At 45.2% G+C, this 11,832-nt stretch overlaps 1 pseudogene; it reads left to right on the top strand.

The window, feature by feature from the left end:
• Window positions 1-9,002: 9,002 nt before the first annotated feature.
• On the top strand, window positions 9,003-9,476 carry LOC113900757 (annotated as a pseudogene).
• Window positions 9,477-11,832: the final 2,356 nt, after the last annotated feature.

Genomic DNA, 11,832 nt, shown 5'->3' with positions numbered 1-11,832 from the left:
GCTTGCAGCTGCTCTTTACTCCTTCACCCAGAGTATTTTCTCAACTTTTCAATCCACTCTTTTCTTCCCTCTTAGACTCAGAAGCCAGCATGTCAGTGGCCTAGGGACTTATTAGGTGAAGCCAACATCTTAAAGATTTTCACCCATTCCGTCCCCCGCTCTACCCTGGCACAGAGGGAGGGAGGAATGGACACAGGGATTAAACTAAAACACTTGCTGGGTGCCAACCATCACCTCTGGGAGGGCAGCACAGCTCCCGCGGCGAGAGGGAACGAGGCATGCCCGGCCTGGGCCCTCTCCTGCGGCCCAGCCCCAGGCGCACTTCCTGTGCCGACACGCCCCACTTCCTCACCTCTACATTATGCTTCAGATGCCCATCACTATGTCAGATCCTCACCTTCCCACCGTAATCACTCAGCCTGCCTTCCCACCCCAGACAGAATCCATTCCTTCCAGATCCTAGAGTCCAGGGGCCCCAACCTCCAGCATCTAATGCCTGATAGTCTGAGGTGGACATGAGGTACCAATAACAGAAATAAAGCTCACAATAAATGTAACGTACTACAGTTCAGTTCAGTCGCTCAGTTGTGTCTGACACTTTGCAACCCCATGGACTGCATGCAGCACACCAGGCTTCCCTGTCCATCACCAACTCCTGGAAGAGCTTACTCAAACTCATGTTTATTGAGTTGGTGATGCCATCCAACCATTTCATCCTTTGTCATCCCCTTCTCCTCCTGCCCTCAATCTTTCCCAGCATCAGGGTCTTTTTCAACGAGTCAATTCTTCCTATCAGGTAGCCAAAGTATTGGAGTTTCAGCTTCGGCATCAGTCCTTCCAATGAATATTCAGGACTGATTTCCTTTAGGATAGACTGGTTGGATCTCCTTGCAGTCCAAGGGATGCTCAAGAGTCTTCTCCAACAACACAGTTCAGAAGCATCAATTCTTTGGTGCTCAGCTGATGTCAGAGATGGCCAACTCTCACATCCACACACGAGTACTGGAAAAACCATAGCTTTGACTAGACGGAACCTTGTTGGCAAAGTAGTATCTCTGCTTTTTAATATGCTGTCTAGGTTGGTCATAGTTTTTCTTTCAAGGAGCAAGCATCTTTTAATTTCATGGCTGCAGTCACCATCTGCAGTGATTTTGGAGCCCCCAAAAATAAAGTCTGTCACTGTTTCCATTGTTTTCCCATCTATTTGCCATGAAGTGATGGGACCAGATGCCATGATCTTAGTTTTCTGAATGTTGAGTTTTAAGCCAACTTTTTCACTCTCCTCTTTCACTTTCATCAAGAGGCTCTTTAGTTCTTCGCTTTCTGCCATAAGGGGGGTGTCATCTGCATATCTGAGGCTACTGATATTTCTCCCAGCAATCTTGATTCCAGCTTGTGCATCATCCAGCCCAGCATTTCTCATGATGTACTCTGCATATAAGTTAAATAAGCAGGGTGACAATACACAGCTTTAATGTACTCCTTTCCTGATTTGGAACCAGTCTGTTGTTCCATGTCCAGTTCTAACTATTGCTTCCTGACCTGCATACAGCACTTGAATCATCCTGAAACCATTCCCCACTTCCACCTCCGGGCCATGGAAAAATGTTCTTCCATGAAACCGGTCCCTGGTGCTAAAAAACTTGGGGATCACTGCTATGGTCCATATCCAGTAACTCTGGCTTTGGCTTCCTAAAGGACAGTCAGCAATATCTTCCCCTCCACAGTGGGTCCCTTGAGGGCAGGGAGATGATTTCATCTTTGTATGCCTGGCCCCACGTTACACCACATGCTGCATGGAGGAAATGCCCAACAATTATTTGCTCCATGGAATCATTTCAGGGTTTTCCTGAGCATGGGAGCTCTCAATCAACCAGTGTCTCGTTAAACATCTTGTCCTCCTGAGGATCCTAGGTTGATCTGGTGATGGCCTGTGGCTAGGCTGCTTTGGAACAAGAAGGGTTTGACCAGTTTCACACGTGCCTGCAATGCTAGGTGCAGCGGACATCACAGAAGCTAGGTCAACACGGTCTGCCTACAAGGAATTCATAATCCAGTCGTGGGAGACAAGCAGCCATACCTTGAGGATGACAACAGAGGAAAGCTGGCTATTTAGAACCCACCTGCCTTGTAAGGTGAGCAGACGACTGTGCATGATGGGGGCCCTTTGTTCCTCTGAATTCCGAAGCCAGATGTTCGAGTTTGAGGAAGGAGACAGGAAACCTCAATTTTTTCCACCATAAAGGAAGAGAAATTGGAGCTCCCCAAGGAACCCATGAGGGAGGGGATCAAGTAGATTTGGGAGGAGGAAAAGGAAAGCAATGAGACAAAGTGACAGAAGACAGGAGTGTGAGCCCACTTCACCAGGACCATCTCCATGAGGGCTGTAGAAACCAGCGAAGGACTGAGGTTCACACCAGCCATGACTTTACAAAACAGCAACACTGCTCCTAGAAGTGGAAGCCCATGAGGCAGAAATGTTCATGAGAAATGAAAACCCCTTCCTTGCTTCCCTAAATCAGTAGAAATGGAGCAGGGGTTTGGATAGTCAATGGCATTGGAATCCATGTGTCTGTGTGTGTGTGATGTGTTTGGTGTCTGTGTGTGTGTATGGAGGTGGGAGGCAGTCAATGTGATTTCATATAGAAAACTTACTTCCTCCAAACTTACCTAACTTCTTTAATATCTCCCAAATCTGTTCCCCTGTCTCCTCAATAACCTCTCACCAGAACTAGTCCAGGAGCACCTGTATAACTGTAACCACCCCCAGCTCCCCACAAACCCATTTCCACCCTGCAGCCAGAGTTCAAGGTGATCATGTGATACAGACATGGCCTTGTCACCCTTTCGCTGGACTCTCCCTGCTTATACCTTGTAATGACTTTCCATTGTCCTTGAGGTAAAGAAACAGGATGTTTTTGGTCCTGAGGGTCAGAAAACCCTATCAAAATAAGCTTGAAATACAAGGTAATTTATTAGTTTCCTAACGGGTAGCTGGAGTAGAGTAAGCTTCAGGCATTGCATGATCAAAACTCTAGTAACATATTCTGCTAGTCTCTTAGCTCTGCCTTCTCCCTAGGTGTCAGCTTTATCCACATCCAGCTTCCTTTCAATAACCACTCTCAGAAAAAAACAAAAAACAAGAAAAAAAGAACATTTTGCCCAGCCGTGAAATAAAATTCCTTCTCTTCAGCCAAGTGAGCCAACTGAGGCCATGTGCCCATTCCCAACCAAAAAAATTTCCAGTGGTATGCCTATCCTGCTCCTGGTGGGAAATGGGTCCTTTAGTACAAAAACACATTGAAATGATGCTGCTGCTGCTGCTGCAGCACTTCAGTCGTGTCCGACTCTGTGTGACCCCACAAACAGCAGTCCACCACGCTTCCCCGTCCCTGGGATTCTCCAGGCAAGAACACTGGAGTGGGTTGCCATTTCCTTCTCCAATGTATGAAAGTGAAAAGTGAAAGTGAAGCTGGTCAGTCATGTCTGACTCTTAGCGACCCCATGGACTGCAGCCTACCAGGCTCCTCTGTCCATGGGATTTTCCAGGCAAGAGTACTGGAGTGGGGTGCCATTGCCTTCTCCGTGAAATGATGCTAAAAGACACAATTGATATTAAACATAGGAAGTTTTACTTCAGTGATGCTCACCTATAAAACTATGAAAGAACAATCAACCTTAAAGTTCTCCACCATCCTTGGGGTAGTGAGCAGTAAGGGCAAAGGGCTGGAACCTGGAAGATGGAGGACAACAGGGGACCAGGGACTGCTGGCCTCATAAGAGATGGATTCTAAATGGATGGGATGGAAAAGATATGAAAATACTGCTGTAGCATCTTTTGCATATTTTGCTAGTTGGGTGGGATCCCAACTAGCTTATTTTTTTCTTTCTGAAAATGAACTTAGTCAACAAAGGAATTGAGATTAGGGACTTAAAACATCTATCTGTACAAACACTGAAATTCATAGCAACATTATTCACAGTAGCCAAGAGGTGGAAAAAAACTAAGCCCATTGATGGATGAATGGATACACAAAATGTATATATACACACAATGGAATATTATTCAGCCTTTAAAAGAAATGCAATTCTGATATATGGATGCACTTTAAAGATACGCTAAGTGAAATAAGCCAAATACAAAAGAAAAAATACCATGCGATTCCATTTATATAAGACTCCTAGAATAGACAAATTCACAGAGACAGAAAGTAGAAAAGTGGTTTCGAGGGGCTGGGGGCAGGTGAGGTGCGTACAGAAGGAAGGATCATGTGTAGAGTTTCAGAATATGGGAAGATGAAAAGATGGTGATAGTTGTACAAAGTGAATATATTTAATGCTACTGAGGTGTAAGTTACAAATTGGTTAAAATGGTCAATTTTATGTTGTATATATTTAACCACACACACACACACACACACACACACACACACACGGACTTAGTTCACCTTTCCAGGCACTGGAAACACAACAAAGGGGTGGCAGGAGATTCTCAAAGAACAACCGTTGGCGGATTGTTCTATCTGGATAAAACACACGTTTAGTGATACACTTTCATTTTGGTCCCATGATGATGACTATGATGACAAAGATGACGATGGGACTGGGGCCTCCCGCGGAGGAAGCCCTGAGGCGGCCCCGTGAGTGCAGGCTCCTCCTACCCCGGCGCAACTAATTCCCTGCACACACAGCCCCTGTGGACCAGTGCGGGCTCTTTGTGAGACGGGCATGTTTCCACTTCTGTCTCCTGCAGGGAGGAGGCCGCAGGGTGGCGGGAGGGAGTAGAGGTGGTGAGGGCAATCTCCTTCTGTCAGGCAGGAAAACAGCACGAGGAAACATAGCTACCCTACTCTTTGAACGGAAAATGTCTCTTTCAGACCTTTCAGAGTCCCCTCCCACCGTATTACAGGGAGGGATGACGGAACAGCTGTCACCAGTTGGGTTTGACTCATTCATTTATCATCTCTCCCTAACCCCCTCCCTCCAAATCTACCCACCCTGAAAATGCCTGAGCACAGTTGACTATTTTAAGAACTGAATTCCCTGTCGGCATGGCAACTTCGGCTGTACCTCTTGTTACCGCTGCCTGGATGGAAGAAAAGCCACCTTTCACCAGGGTTCCAGGAGCCAACAGGAGAAGAGATGGTTCACAGATCAGACATGGCCAGAGGGTGGACATCCAGTTTCTGTCGCATACTCTTCTTGATGTGTTTGCTTGTTTTACAGCCCTTTAAGATTGTAAAAACTGTTCTTAGCTGACTGGCCATACAAAAACAGGCCCTGAGCTAGAACTGGCCCAAGGACCATAGTCTATCCAACCTTTGTCTAGGACAAGAACAGCAGTTGTTCTCACTGGCTGGGTTTCTCTTTGTGGAAGTTTGAAAGGGTGTGAAGGATCAGGAGGCTGATGGGTAGGCATTGTGGAAGGATATCGTGATTAATTGATTTTTAAAATTTCCTCCAACTGTCTATATTTTCTTATCATACTTTAAAGGTTTGTTTATGTTCTTCTTATGCTTTACGGCTAAAATCTTAGGCTATGCCATCTTCACCACACCCTTAACAAGGATTGAGGCTTATAACCTGAGTGAAAGGTTGTTGAATCACGCGAATACACCGGGATTCTTGGCCCCCGGAGGAGAAGAATTCAATTCGGGGCCAGAGACGAGGCTTGATCGCTCAGAGCTTTTGTGTAGCAAAGTTTTATTAAAGTATAAAGGAGATAGAGAAAGCTTCTGACATAGGCATCAGAAGGGGGCAGAAAGAGTACCCGCTTGCTAGTGTTAACAGTGAGGTTATATAATCCAAAGAATGTCTGGAGGTTGTAAAGACCTCCTCCGACCTACTCCCATAATTTACATTTTAAGATAACACTGTCCTCAGGCAAGATACATCCTTGTAAAGACCAGGTATACTCCCATAATTAACATTTTAAAATAACAGAAGGTTGAATCCAAAGACTGTCCTTAGGCAGGATACATTATTGGTATATAATCCTAAGGAATGTGGAGAAAGAAAAAAAGTTTGTCCTTTCTTCCTCCTTGAGAATTCCAGACCCCTCTCTCCTTGGGGACCCCTAGATTTCCTATCAACCTGCCTAGGAAATGACTCTCTCATGAGTTCCTTTTGTAGAGAATGTTATTTATTTCATAACCTCTTGTCATTCTTCACAAAGACCAGATTTTCTTCAAACCTATTGAAAGAAGAATATTTTGAAGGTTTCTTTTTTGTTTCAGAATTTTTCAGGAAAATAGTTTGTAGAATTTTAATTTAAAATGAATGAGTACACAAATAAGAATAAGAATAATAAAAAAACTACTGTGTACCTGAAGGGCATTTCTGTGTAAATTAAACAGCTTTTACTTTCTTAAAACGTGGATTGAAAGAGGGAAATCACACCTTTGCAAACAATATCTGTATGGAATCCAGTTCTAGGTCATCGCTGAAAGTGAATGTTGCACGGAAGGGTGGGAGAAATATCTGTAGAAAAGAAAAGGGGATCATTCTTCGATGGTTACCATGGAAACCACTAGGTTAACACAGTTGAGTTTGCTAATGGGGCAGTAGGTTCCTGCTAATGGGCTCCAGGTCAGAACTGTAGGAGAGCCCTTAGGCTGGTCCCCAAGGATACCCTGCTGTCTCTGAATCTCCCTCCCAACCCCCAGCACTGTTCAGTTTGAGGATATTCTCATTCTGAATTTCTAGGGTTCGATGAAAAGAAAAGATGGTCCCTGGTGGCTCAGATAGTTAAGAATCCACCTGCAATGCAGGAGACCCTGTTCGATCCCTGGATTGGGGAGATCCCCTGGAGAAGGGTACAGCAACCCACTCCAGTATTCTTGCCTAGAGAATCCCATGGACAGAGGAGCGTAGGGGGCTACAGTCCATGGGGTCAAAAAGAGTTGGACACAACTGAGTGACTAACCTTTGTTGCTTCCTTCCTTGATTTTAGAGCTTTATTTTGTATTGAGCAAACCAGGCTCAAAGTGCTCACTTGCGTACCCACTTTGAGGTGTTCCAGAATTTTACAGCAGACCACTTGAGTCCTGTTTTCAACAGCAGAGCCCCTGTGTTCCTAGAAAAAAGTCCTAGAAGGTGAAGGTCTTGGGCGTTTTGATACTCACTATAGAATGCAGAAAGTACAACCATGAGCTCCGGAGGAGCAAGGAATCCAGCCTAAGCCAATGAGATTCAGCGGATCCAGACTCATTTTCCCCCTCCTGAAAGAATCTGACCCCAATGTAGAATATTCTAGAGTTGTCAATATCCAGAGCTGCTTTAAACATGAGGTAATTTGCCTTAGGCATATCAATAAGTGGAACTTTGGCATCGGACTCTTTGGACTTGGATCCAATCTGCACCACACATTATTTCTACCTTGAGATATTCTGTCGTCCCCTAATGGCATTATTGTTGGGGGATCCATAAGATGCCTGCTGCTAAGTCGCTTCAGTCGTATCCGACTCTGTGCGACCCCATAGACGGCAGCCCACCAGGCTCCCCGTCCCTGGGATTTAAACGGCTAGCACAGAGGCAGAAGCGGCCTGGAATTAGTCACCGAGGAGGTGAACGTGCGCAGAGTGACAGGCAAGAGGCTGCGGAGGACCCAGGCAGAACCTCGATGATGGGGCCCCCACGGGGCTATCCCCAAACTTGAGGTCTTATCCAAAGTGGGCTCCTGCAGCTCCAGAGGGAAAAGGCTGAGCAGACGAGGTACGGCCACCAGGGGGCGCCGCCGGTCCTGGGATCTCGGAATCGAATCTGGGGCTGGGAGACGCAAAGCCGCCGGAGGCGGGGTTGGCGCAGTACCTACCTGCTTTCCCCGCAGGATGTTACTGGTGAACAGCAGTGGCAGGTATCTCCCGGGCAGCTGCTTATCCGTCTGTATCTCCCACAAAACCAGAATCCCGTGAAGGCGGTGACTGTGTTTTCATTCCCTTACTCCTCCAACTGCACGTGAGTTCCCTCGTCCCACCTTGGAAGGGGGCGCGAGGCGTGGGGTTGCTCAGGCTGTGGAGAGCTTTGAGGCCCCTGGATGAGATATCAGATCTTCACTGCAGTGGAACCCAACCGCTGGCGGAGCTTGTACACTTGAAAACTTTGGGGTAGACAATCTACGACTTGGGCAAGAAATAAAACTGGGTCTCAAACTTCTTAATCTCAGGACCCCTTTATGCTCTTAACATTACTGAGAAGCTCAGAGTGTTCTGTGTACCATATTAGAAATTAAACTGAAATTTTAAAAGTATTTACTTTAAATTGCAATAATAAATCCACTACCTTAACATGTATTTTTAATAAACACCTGTATTTTCACACACAAAAAAGTGAGAAGTATGGCACCATTTTACATTCCTGCAATTTTTAAAAATGTTTAGCTTAATAAAAGACAGATGGTGTCTCTTATCTGCTTCTGGACTCACTAGCAGACTGAGTTTTCCAGTGAAAAGGGCAAATAACATCTTACTGTGAAAAGTTTTCATTTTGCAGACCTCCCATTTTGATATTAAGTATAAATTAACTACAGTGTAATTTTTGGATAAGAATTGGGAGGCTTTTTGTAAAAGAAACGTTGTCTTAGGTGCAGGCTGACGGCTAACGGCCAGGTTGCCTTAACGTTCACCACTGGGAAGACGTGGCCTGCGGTACCAGAAAGCAGAGTCTTAGCCGGTGTAGATATTAGTGTGTCATGTGAGAGTCAGGACTCTGTTGCAGCTGGTTAGTCACTGTCTGCTGTTCTCAGTTGCAGGGGGCAGAATGGTGGCCAGACCCCCTCTGTGAGGTCAAAAGCATATGAGAAAATTGATCGTTTTCCTGATTCAGATACTCTGCTAACTTTGAACCCATTTGGGGGTTCTTATCAATCCAAAAATATTTCAAATATTTTTGGTCCCACTCACCTCACACTTGTTAGAATCTCTACAGTCAAAAAGATAAGAGATGGCTGTGGGCTTCTGTGCCTGCCTAGTTCATCCACCTCTCCTTCTGCCTCCGCTGCCATCATGGTGCCTGTAAAACAGCTTGTTGGGGGCGGGGGGTGGGGGGGTGCAAAAAAAAAAAAAAAAGCAGGTCCTGCAGTTTACTCTGAACTGTACCCCTCCTGCAGAAGTGGAATCATAGATGCCGCCAATTTTGAGCAGTTTCTTCAGGAGAGAATCAAAGTGAATGGGAAAGCTGGGAATCTGGGCAGCAATCGTATCAATCCAAAGACACAAAAGCAAGATCACTGTGACTTATGAGGTGACTTTTTTCCAAAAGGTATTTGAAATATCTTAAAAGTGAAAGTGCTGGTCCATCAATCGTGTCTGACTCTTTACATCCGCCAGGCTCTTCTGTCCATGGAATTCTTTACCAAAAAATATTTGAAGAATAATCTAAGTGATTGGTTACACACAGTTGCTAACAGCAAAGAAAGTTACGATTTGTGTTACCTCCAGATTACTCTAGATGAAGATGAGGAGGAAGATGAGAATTAAAACTCAGGATCTAGAATATTTTGTGTATTTAAATAAAAAAGGAAACCCTTGTGCATTGTGGGTGGGAATGCAGATTGGGTGTAGCCACTATGGAAGACAGTATGGATGCTCCTCAAAAAATTAAAAATAAAACTACCATATGATCCGACAATCCTGAGTATATATCCAAAGAATATGAAAATAGGATCTTGAAGAAATGCCTGCATTCCCGTGTTCATTATGGCCTTGCTCACAACAGCCACGATATGGAAACAGCCCATGTATTTCTCAACAGACAAACGAATAACGCGGCACATATAGACAATGGAATACTATGCAGCCATTTGCAACAACGTGGATGGACCTTGAGGGCATTAGACAGAGAAAGACAAATACCAGATGTTATTACTTAAAGATGTAGAATCTAAAAAAGGCAAATGTCTAGAAACAGAGGGTGAAATTGTAATTTCCAGGGGCTGGGGTTGGAAGGTGGCGGGGAGATGGGGTGATGTTGATCCAAGGGGACAAACTTCCAGTTATAAGATGAATAAGTTCTGGGGAATCTAATGTATAGCAAATAGTCTTATGTATAGACTACAGTTAATAATACCATATTGTATACTTGAAAGTTGCTAAGAGAGTAGATCCTAAACATTCTCACCACAAAAAAAGAAATGCTAATTATGAGATATGATGGAAATATTAACTAAAGCTCTGATGGTAATGGTTTTGTAATATGTAAGTATCGAATCAGCATGTTGAACACCTTAAACTTCCAGTGTTATATGTCATTTATATCTCAATAAAGCTGGGGGAGGGGGGAACACCACCACAGCAGCCCCAACATCTCCATGCCCTAGGCCTGCCCCGGGATCGGTGTGGAATGCCCCAGTGTCAGTGAAGAAGCTATGTGGGGAGACTTCCAGAATCAAGTAACAGATAAGGAAAGCTCCTTTCAGTTAATTCCCTCCAGGGACACCTAACCAGGGTGACAACCAGAATCATCGGAGGAATGGCAAAGGAATAGTGATTCCTGGGCCCACCTCACATAGTCCGGGGCGGAGGCTAGCTCTTAAAGCTCCAGTTGCACTCTTGAGCTGCCAGGTTTGGGAGCCGCTGCCTCCTCTATCGCCATCTACCTATCCTACAGAGCCCTCCATCTGTAGGCACCTTGGGATCACTTGGGGCATTTATTCATTTATTTAGGAACCTCATATCCTATAGTCCATGGGGTTGCAAAGAATCAGACATGACTGAGCAACTTCACTTTAGCTCTGCTGGGTCTTAGCTGCAGCATGTGGGATCCAGTTCCCTGACCAGGGATTGAACCTGGGCACCCTGCATTGGGAGTGCGGCAGAGTCTTAGCCACTGGACCACAAGGGAGTTCCCCAGCTCAATCCCTAGAGAGTCCAGTAACTGGAGATTAGGTAGACCTGGGATGGGCCCCGGAACAAGTTCTGAACAAGCAACTCAGTTCACACTGCCGTAAGTGGCCCTGGATCAGCCTTTGTCTGGAGGGTTTTTGCAGCCTGTGTGTTACTATCTGAGTGTCAGAAAGAGATTTTAGGGCCCAACTCACAATCAGCACAACCTTTGCCTTACTTCCCTTATCCTTTGAACAATCAGATCCCTTCTTGGGAATGGAAATTTATAATCCAGATTTTATAAATCATTTGATTTGAAGGTGACAGTCTCCCCTCCCTCCCCCCAATCCCAGAAAGGTGCATTCCAAGAAGATCCTAGTCTTTTCAAACTCCACCCAGGCTCCAAGCACCACCGGCTCCCTTCACCACACTGGACAACCATCCTGCTACTCTGCGCCTATGTCTATATGTATACACATCCATCTTTCCAAAGAGCCAGGCTAAAGGTGCAACAGGCAGGAAAAATGGGGGGACAGATTTATGAACTCAGCTTTCTTCATACCAGGGGCCCCACTCCCACCTTCTCCAGCTCTGTAGAGGATATTTTAGTCCCATCACCACACACAAAAAAGAAATGCTAATTATAAGATATGATGGAAATATTAACTAATGCTCTGATGGTAATGGTTTTGTAATATGTAAGTATCAAATCAGCATATTGAACACCTTAGTTTCATCCAAGGAAAAGAAAAACTGTCAGAAGCCCTCGAAGTGAAATTCAAAGATGCCACTTTGTTATTTTGATTATCTTGAGCTGAAGGCACTTAAAAAACAGCAAAGGCAGGGAGAAGCTTTCCTCCCCTTTATCTGCCTAAGACAGACCCTCCAGAAGGAACTTAACTGTCATAAATCCCTTCCCGGGGAGTTTCACCAACCAGGGAAGATGGTCACAGGAGAGGACACTGGAAGTCCACCCCACACTGAGACAAACATTGTCAGAAACTATCACATC

The sequence above is a fragment of the Bos indicus x Bos taurus genome, chromosome 11, assembly GCF_003369695.1.
Source record: "Bos indicus x Bos taurus breed Angus x Brahman F1 hybrid chromosome 11, Bos_hybrid_MaternalHap_v2.0, whole genome shotgun sequence".
Lineage (NCBI taxonomy): Eukaryota > Metazoa > Chordata > Mammalia > Artiodactyla > Bovidae > Bos > Bos indicus x Bos taurus.
This window is presented reverse-complemented; position numbering and strand designations above follow the sequence as displayed.